The sequence below is a fragment of the Thalia democratica genome, chromosome 2, assembly GCF_965202585.1.
Source record: "Thalia democratica chromosome 2, ktThaDemo2.hap1.1, whole genome shotgun sequence".
NCBI lineage: Eukaryota > Metazoa > Chordata > Thaliacea > Salpida > Salpidae > Thalia > Thalia democratica.
Window position 1 is genome coordinate 22301278 of NC_139166.1, and position 10726 is coordinate 22312003.

Here is a 10726-nt window from a genome sequence, read left to right on the forward strand (position 1 = left end):
AGTAGAACTGTTGTAATTTTTTTTTATGTTACAATGTTCATGTGGTATCAAAACTATGAAAAATGAATTAAATATAAATAATAAACAGGAAAAAATATTGTGAGTATCATTTCAGTTAATCTGCACAATATAAACTTAAAATAAATATACTTTTTATTGTTTTTATAATTATAATTCAAAGTATAGTAAATTTTCATGTTATTACAATTTTTTATTATAATTTCTACATCATTTTTGATGCTAGTTCACTGCTATACTTTTCCATTTTTTTCAATTTTCTACCAAAATTAATGAAAGTCGGCAACTCTGATATTGAAATTGCTTATGCATGTTTAAAGCTGAAGATTGGTCAGCTTCCGTTTCTTATCTGCGGGAAAATGCAAAGTTTAAAAATAAACGTGCAATATTTTAGCATTAATATAATGTGTAAGTTGATAAAAAAAGAAGCTAGTTTTTAACAGTAAAAATCACACAGAACTCTTTTTTTAGTTTTAAACTATTTAGCTAAACACTAATTTATAATTTGAAGTATTTTTCGTTAAATTACATGAGCAAATATGCTTTTTATAATAATAACTTTAACTTAAGACCATATTAAACATCGATTAAAAAAACTATCAAAAAGCTAATAAAAAAAAAGTTGTTTGTTCTTATTTAAAGTAAAATAAATTAATTTTTAAACACAAAGTTTTTTTCTTCAAAACATGTAATTTTTCCTTCCCATTTAGTCTTCCTTTCTACTAACAGTTTACAATCTTGTTTTTGTTCATGCTACTTACTTATGAATGCTTCAAAGTTTTTGACTTTTTTTGTGAGCTTCGAGCAATTCTTTTTATGTTCACTTAATTCTTGAGTCGCATCATTTAATTTCTAAATAAAAAAAAAGTTATACTTTTGAACTACTTAATAAGAAAATTATTATTAAAGTTTTTATTTAGATTCCTTTGTAAAGTTTTGTATCTTATTTATATATATATATATATATATATATATATATATATTGCTATTATAACAAAACCTTTGAAAATCTGATAGATATATTTTTAAGTAGGCTTGCTACAAACAGCACATATTATACTTTAGTCAATGCAATTTCCTAATCAGAACTTTTCAAAGAATAAATCAAGTAAAAACCCAACTATTTTTTATTTCTTCTAACATAAATACATTAATTTTTGCTTCTAACATATTAACAAAGGTTGTAATTTATAATCTTATAAAAAAACAAGATTTGAATGAAACATACAATATTTTTTTAAACTTTATGTATATAATTTAATATATTGTGAAATCTTTTAATATTAAATACAAACCCGTTTGTTCAATACAAGCTCCTTTCCGCATCGTTCAGCTTCCTCTGCATCAACTCAACCTCCTCTAGTAGGGACCTTGTTATGATGTCATCAAGCCTGACCTCATCTGACTGAAACGAATAACGATTCTGACCTATGCGACTGGCGCCCAACCTACAATATAACTTATTACACTTAAAAAACTGTGTTTTTTTTAAAGCGTAGGTGCTGTTGTTTAAAATACTTGCCTAGCAATGTTGTATGCTGTTTTTATGAAAGTTAAGAAGTATCAAAAAACTCTAGCACCTCTCCCTCAATCTTTCTTGCTCTTCCCTCACCGTGTCTGATCCGCACTGTTCTGGATTCTGTAGCTGATGGTTCAATGAGGAATTCGAAAGAACCAGAGCTTTTATTTGAGTTCGTGGAGGCCTGAGCTCGGAATTGAAGCCACGTGTTGGGGTCTGTATTCAATTTAAATACACTATTTGTACACACTGTTTAAACTGCTTAATGTGAGTTTAAATGAAAAAATTGAAAATTAATAAATGCTACAATATTTTGAAATAAGTATTGATTTTAAGGTGGCTTTTGTATTTAAAATTTAGCTTGGTGTATTTTTTGGTTGTAAGGTGATATTGATACTTTTCTTAAAAAATAGGGCTTTTATCAGTTTGATAACTGTGTGCTGTAATTTTTTGTCATGTTTGTTTCAATTATTGGTGTAAAGTAGGGGTAGGCAACGTTTTCAATCAACGGGCCGGATCCGGAAATATTTAGTCTTTTGCGGGCCGGAGCATTTTGAATTAGTTATTTACCGGATCCAGTGTCCGGATCCAGTCGAATAATGACTTTTTAGATCCGAATCTGACTGGATACTAATTTTAAGTCGAGATCCGGATCCGGTCGGACTCTAATTAAAATATAAGTTTTGGATCCGGCTGGAAACTAGTTATATTGATACAGTGAATCACTTTTTTGAATCCTTAAAATTCGAAAATCTTTCTCAAGTCTGTCAATTTAAGATATATATTGAGACATGTCAGGTGTTAAAACAATGTCTATAAATATTATTACTATTATTATTATTGGAGTTTATTGTGCGAAGATGGACTTATTATTTTTACTAAACAAAGTTATATGTCAACTTAAAGTTAAAAAAATAAACAAATATGTTTAATTCACATTTTTTATAGTTATTTTGTCTACAATGTATTCTTTTTTGAAAATGTATATTTTCACCACAAGCATTTTGTAAAAGTTACAATTTAGGCTTGAAAAGGCTAGAAAATCCTTTTAGCTTAAAAAATTTTGCAAAAAAAATGAAAATTATTCATTTTTAGAAGTTAAGTAGTAAAATTTTGCTTTGAAATGAAAAATCTATAACAAATATAAAACTTTTTTGTCATCATCAAAATATTTTTCCAAAAAAAGCTGCATCTAAAGTAGCCTATATTTTTCATGTTGTTATACTACCTAACATAGTTTTCAACATTAAACCTAAATTTAATCTAAAAATAGACCAAAAAACGTGTAGTTTTAAAAACTTGGAAAAAATTTGGAAAACCTGGAAGAAATTCCTCAAAAACCAGTGTCAAACCTGATTGTTAAATTAAAAAAACGGTACTAAAATAGACAATAATACATTATGATCTTATTTTATGTTTGTTGTTACACAATACGTTTTATTTAACTTAGAATTTAATATAAACAAACAGAAATTTACTTACAGGTGTGCAAACTTGCCAAACGACGCTTCAACTTGTGATGAAAAGCTTTGTGTGGATGAATATGATTTTGAAGAAAGCTATTACACATTTGGAGCACAAGAATGTCTGCAGATATTTTATAAAACTATTCATAATATTTTAGATCACTATAATGTGTTATAATGCAATTTACTCAGCATGCTTATTATTGTCCAACAAGTCATTCTTTAGGCAAAAACAAAATTGAAGAAGTAAGAAAACACTTTTTTAAGTTTTTATACATGCACAAAAACTTATTTAAGTTTAAAGCAAGAGTTTTCAATGTTAATGACACAAATATCAGTAAAAAAGTTTGTTTTTGTTATCTAGACGATTCCTCAAAACTTGTGGATTTCAACAGTTATTTGAAAATTTTTCGGAAAATGAAAAATGATACATCAATAGAAGATTTAAAGCAAAAGTATACAATAACATTGAAAGTTAATTACAACAGAAAAAACACTTTACGAGCTTTGAAAAAATTCTTTGAAAAAGAAGCACTTTCAGAGAAAAGCATGTCGAAATTATGTGGTGAATATTTTATTGGAAAAAAACGCTTGAAGAAAACTTACAAAATAACTTTTTATAAAAGTTTACTTAAATATTTAAAAGATTACTATTCAGAGAACCATAGAACTGTGAAACTAGTTAATCATATAACTGAAATCATAAATGCATATACATGTTTCTTAAGTGAAATCACGATAGCTGGCCATGATTCAAATGATTTTAATTTACATGTCAGAAAGTTTAACGAAGTTCTAAAAGAACTTTATGAATTTGCAGTAGCTCACAAAAGTATAATTAAGTTAAAAAATGTTTACATCTCACATTCTTCGAAAACAAAACTTGAATTTGCCAAAGTTGATTTTGATTATTCGAAAAATGGTTTAAAATTTCTTAGCTTTGACAGTCTATACCAGAGTTGGTAAAATGCTAATAGTTACTATGGTAATTCAGCAATGAAGCGTATAAACTTTGGTTTGTTTTAAGTTAGTAATTTCACGCTCGAGTAAACAAAGCAGAGCTTTTTAACATGTCTGGTCTATACTCTATACAGACTAAATGCTGGAATTTTTTTTCGGTATAAAAAATTTGGTAAAACAATTTGTATCGATAGTAGTTTTGTTTTTGACAATCGAAACCTTAAAAAATTGATCAGTTCATCCATAAACAAAAAAGTAAATTCAGGTGAAGAACTTGAAAGATTGTGTTATGAAGCGTTTTTAGGTAACACAACACCGCAAAATAATCAAAAGTTTTCATCTTATAAGGAGCTAAAAAATCATTATCTGAACGAGATTATGCTTTCTGGGAATGTAAAATTTCTCGTGGTTACTTTAACCAGCTTTGCTGTACTTACAAAGGATCTACAGACGAGAACGGAGAAATGCTAAAATGCAGTATTTGCATGGATGAGCTGGAAATTGGTGCTGAAGTTTGTCGCTTGCCTTGTGGACATGTCAACTGCAAGACCTGTATTGAAGGGTGGTTTGATATCAGAACTGAACGTTTTCTTCCGAAATTTGTAGTACCGTATAAAATTTCGGAAGAAAATGGCGGTTATATTTTAAGTAATAACTCGGATGTAATAACATGTTCAGAAGTTTCAAACGAAAACTCAGATTCAAAAGGAGCTACACATTCAGAGTTTCAACAATCAGAAGTTCCAGATTCAGAATTCCCAGAATCAGAAGTTCTTGATTCAACATTCCCAGAATCAGAAGTTCTTGATTCAGAAACACCAGCATTGGAAGAAAATAACGATACACCACCTTCAGGTGTATATTGGAATGAATATGTGGTCGATGACAATGAAAAACAAGAAACCAATGTCCAACTTGTAAACATATTTGCTCTTAATGTTTTATATTTTACAAGCATTTTTGAATTTAGTGTTATATGTTTTTAACTGAAAGTATTTTACTTATTAGATAAGTTTACAAATAATATATACATTGCTTTTGATGCAAATGAATTTTACTTTTGAGTAGAAAAACAGCAAACTAATTATAAGTATAAAATAGTTTTTAACTAGTCATTTTTATTTAGTTGATATGTTGTAGTCTTACTTTTTTGTCCTGGACAAAACGTTGAAAGTGGTGTGCGACTCGATAACCGAGAGGTTCTTCGTGCATCAGGTCCTAGGAATAAACATTTTAAGCGTTTTTTCGTCGTTCAATAAACTTTAAGAACTTTTAAAACAGATAGTTTTGTAAAAATTTTTTAATAAAACGATTATGCTACATTTTACTTGGTCTGTTGTTCTCAAATTTATGATAAGTGAAAAAAAAACTATAAAAACCAATTTAAAAATTGTAAATATTACTGAAAAATATTTTGACTAAGTTTTTTTTATACCGGTTTTATAGACAAGATTTATAAATAATTCTCTAATTGATCCTGGACACAGTCAATTGTTTTTACTTGTGATTTTTTTCCCTGCATCAATAGTTACAAAAAATAAATAAACGACGGTTTAAAAAACTACAAGTTTATTGCATACGAGTTCAAATCGATTTCGGACAACAGTCCTTCATCAGTGAACTTTAAACTAGTAGAACTAAAAAATATTCATGCAACTAAGTAAATAAACTATATATATTATGCAACTGAGGGGGAGTAGGCGGAATGGTTATAAAAACTAACTTAATATAATCAAAAAGTTGTATAACAATTGAATTAAAAGAATTTTAATTGCAAAATTTTTGGGATTTATGCCGCAAAGTGCAATGTCTGTGGTTAGCACTATGTGGGACAGACAATTACGTTTTTTTCCCAAAGATGATGCTCTCACAGACATAACTGAAAGAAATTGACCCCCAGCGAGACAAATGAACGAGCTGCACTCAAACTTCATTATTCCAACAAGCATCCAACATCGAGCAAAACCTTTGAAGAAGCATATTGAATCACTTTTACAGACTCAACAAGCAACCATACGAACTTAGATTATTTAGAGAGTAAATGGGTTATTTTATTACAAGCTAGTATAAACATAAATAAAACAATACTGCATTTTTATACATAATAGCAAACATATAAAACCAATAATTTTACAATAACCAATTTTTAATAGGATAGTTTTACTAAGAATAACTTTTGTTTCAGAATAGTTTTTAATCATTTGTTTATTTGATAAAATGTTTACTTTAAAAACAATATTTTAGGGAAAATAGCTTGCTGTCAAAATAATTTAATTTAATTCTTTATTTAAATTTTGTAACATTTTTTTACTTAGGTTTTGTTTAAAAATAGTTATTTTTATTTATCGATAATACTATTTCTTTATAATAAGAAGTTTGTAAGATACAGTTTCTTATTAATATAGGTTTTTGTTATTACTTTAAGTATTGTTTGGGAAAAGTTTTTATTTTTATATCGCCGATAGCAGTAATTATTTATTACCAATAACTTACATCAAACAGTTCCTTACTAAGATAGTTTTTAATTTAAAGTTTATATCGGTAAAGTGTTTGTTATTGTATTCATTTCATTTGGATTTACTTATAATACAAAAGTATCATTATAATATAAATAATCGTCTAGCTTTTAAAAATTTGGTTTTATATACAGTTTTAAACTACTACGTCATAATAATATATATTTTTTATATTTCTTAGTTGCATGAATGTGTGTTAGTTCTGCTAGTTTAAATTTACTGATGAAGGACTGTTGTCCGAAATCGATTTGAACTCGCATGCAATAAACTTGTAGATTTTTAAACAATCGTTTATTTATTTTTTTGTAAATATCGGTTTTATGTAAGGCTGTAGTCTGTTTACATTTAAAATGAACGTTAATATTTTTGATAAATTGTATATAAGTTAAATTTACTTATAAAAAAGAACGCTCATGTGTTTTTGAATAAGTTTTATGTTAAAAGTACGTCAAATTAAAAATATAGAAGAAAGTTAAGTTTGAGTTGGTATAATTTAGAGTGGAATTAAATTGTTTTATAAACTTAGCTTACGATATAGTCCAAAGTTTATGAGAAGTAAAATGTAATTAAAATATTTAATCAAAGTTTTTGAAAAGTCCGGAGTTTCACTTTAGTTAGTTTTTGTTTATCTTTTATCTTACAATATATACTTTGGAGATAAAAAGTAAGCGCAAAAAGGGTCTTTAGATTAATTGATGAGAAATATGAAACTTCTATAGCAAGGAAGTAGCTAGCTCAAAAAAGTTATGAATCTGCAAAATAAATAAACCACCTGAAATGACGCGTGATAACGTCCTAGCGGGAACAGAACAATTTAAACTGGCTAGATGTCAAATTTGCACGAAGGGAAAAAATTGCACGAAAACACTTTTGCACGAGGCTACAATTTTGCACGGAGACACTTTTGCACAAAGGGTCATTTCTGCACGGGTTGAGTATTTTTTAAATTTTTTTCCTGTTTTTTTTTATTATATCAAATTTTCTATTTATTTTATCTTTACTATCACTGTTACCCCTGACCATTACTCTCAGTCGGTAACTTATTTTTTTTACTTTTTAGTAATTTATTGTTTCTTACTATCACTGTTACCCCTTACTCTCGGTCGGTAGCTTTATTTTTTTTTTTGTTCTTTTATCAATTTAGTCTCAACAGTCTCCGTGCAAAACTTTCACTCGTGCGAAATTGACCCTCCGTGCAAAATTGTCTTCGTGCTAAAGTGTCTTCGTGCAATTTTGTCCCTTCTTGCAAAAGTGCCTTCGTGTTGAAGAAAATTCACAGGCTTTATTAGAATCAGTTTTAAAATGCGTAGCTTTTATTAAATAAAATTAATATGAGTTTATGTATACGATTGTATCTAATTTGGTCAAATTTTACGACACTAAAAGTCCTAAATAGTACGTACATTCCAAAATTATCTCTTAGAAATACAAAACTAGGTATAAATGAATACTAAAAGCTAAGAAAGCAGGGCCTTTATAAACTGAAGAATTGAAACAAAAGCAAGTTTTTTCACACAAAAGTATACGTTTCTGCATATTTGCAGAAACGTACCAAACAAAGCTACGTGCCTGGTACACATTAATTTACAAAGTCATTTTTAGCATGTTTTTAAAGTCAAGTTCTCACAGTTTTGATTTGTAAAAATATGATGCAAAGTTTTATAAAACTTTGTGATATTGACCTTTCGCGGGCCTGTCTCTTTGCTTGCGGGCCGGTCATTTTCACTTTCCGGGTCGGATTGCCCACCCCTAGTGTAAAGTATTTGAAAGCTTATCAATAACTATTAATGTCTTTATTTTGAAGAAAGTTAAAACAGAGTTTACTTTAATATTCTAATAAAACATAGTGGTCAGTTGATTAACTTATTAGCTAACTATTTTTCGCATAATAACATTTATATAAACAGAGCTAAATACATAAAATTGAACTTTAAAATCTAATCTAGATTTATTCATTGTAAACTATGTATTTTTAATATTTGAACACTTATATATAGTTATTAGTTATTACCCTACATCAAAATTTAAAACTCGAATTAGGTAAAGTAAATTATCAAATTGAAATTATGTCAATATTTTTATTTAAGTAATGTTATCAATATATACAACTACATATTGTTGCATGCAGAGTAAATGTTTATCTTTTTCTTAGGTACACCAGCTCTTAGCTGTAAATGACAATCATATCATGTTTGTATATAAAAACGCTTACAAATTAAGTATTTTTTTCACTATAAGCATGTATAAAGCTTATATCTTATTAAATGAAGTTATGTTTTTTACTTTAAAAGAATTAACTAATTGTTTTTCTTCCCTGAAAACTACTATCATTACTTGAAGTATAAAGAAAGCTGTCAAAAAATGGTCAAAATAACCTGATAGAATAAGGTCAAAGATGACTTAAAGTTATCTACTAAATCGTCTGCTTGACAAATTCATTTTGACCAAGGTTTATTGTACGGCTAACTGATCTTAAATTAAAATAGACTTTTTTATAATTCTCATTAGATTTCAAAAAATAAATAACGTTGTATTCAGCTGGTCCGATATAAAAAGTATCAGTTTATTTACACTTGAAAAAGCGAGGAAGGAGCTCTTCACTCAATTCTCAAGACATTAAAGTAAGTTTATGTTAATCAGTTTTATTCGTCTGCACAACTATCTAGACGATAAGTTACATGCAAATATCATTAAAAACAGTTATTTGCGCATAAATTTTGAGCTTTTTGACTTCTAGCGTTATTTATTTCTTAGGTTGTGCTTTAGTCTAGTACAAACGTATGTTATTTTTTTTAATCACAAGTACATTCAAAATTTTTACTGATTGCTAATTTCAGATGGTAAGTTTAAAAACAAACAAGTTTATTTTTAAGATCTAATTACCATTTAATATTTTTAGGATTAATAGAGTTATGTTAACCTAATATACTATTTTTCCCCACAAAAACAAAAATTAGCAGTATAAGGTGACTCAATTAAACAAGCTTTAATGCATTACTGGTTTTATTTAGGGGACTTCTTATAATCAAGTTTAAAATTTCTACCACATGGTTGGTAGTAGCAATTGAATAAATAAATGGCAAATTGGTTTTGATCTAAAGCTATTAACCAAAAAGAAAGTTATGCTTTTAAAACCAAGTAAACTAATATACTTCAAAAACTTCATGTTAAATATTAAAATTAAAGAAATTTAAACTTTTTAATTTTTTATTTTTTATGTTTGTTTGTTTGTATTATTGTATGTTTTAACCACTGGGTTTCATTCTTGCAACCTTCAACTCACAGAGTTAAAAGCCTTAATTATGACAAAATACCACCAGTCCAAAAATTGAACAGGTTTAAAATATCAGATAACTTGCTCTGCTTCTGAGCAAATAACATTTGCATCATGCTGTTAGAACATAGTACATATGTTTGTTTGTTACATGTTTAAAGAATATCTAGAGTTCAAATGCTTAATTAAGTTTAACCAATTTACTCCAATTAATATAATAAACAATATTGCCATTAAAGTAACCACTTCTCTAAAACTCACCAAGAAAAAGTTTCTGTTAAATACACTAATAAAAAATCATTTTACTAAAACTTTAAAATTTAAAAACTTAAGTCTAAAACAAGCTAAAAATATGTGCTTCTAAAACAAAGTATTGTAAACATTACTTAAATACACCAATTATATTTATTTCAACTGTTTAATTTAAACTATTGATAGTCTATTGATTAAATTATATAAAAAGGTTTATTTATTAGTAGTGGCAACTTATGATGACATCATATCATGTAGAGAAGCAAGGTTTTTACATGTCAGGTTCTTACATGTCCGGCTAAATAAGTTTATATGGCATTATTAACTATGTCAGATTTTGTTGGTTCATGTGCTATCTTTGAGAATCAGTTTGTCTTTTGAATAGGTGATTGAATTGTTTTAAGTAAGCAGTTGATTTTATGGCATTAGTTTTATGAAAAATCAGATATAATTAGCAAAATTTAAATATTTTTCAATATAAACGCTAGAAATAAAACTGATTAATTAAATACATTTTTCCTATAAAAATGAATAAATTCAAATGAGAGCATGTTTAAAAATTTATAAGCCTTTTAATGAGAATTTTAGAACAAGTGCTTCAAAGTTTAGTAATAAGTAGGTTATAATTAAAATTATACTTTTTTTTTGTTTTTTAGTGACTGTATCTTAAAATTGAAAGGTTTTTGTTTTTCAAATTAATAAAACTGTTTTAATAAAAATT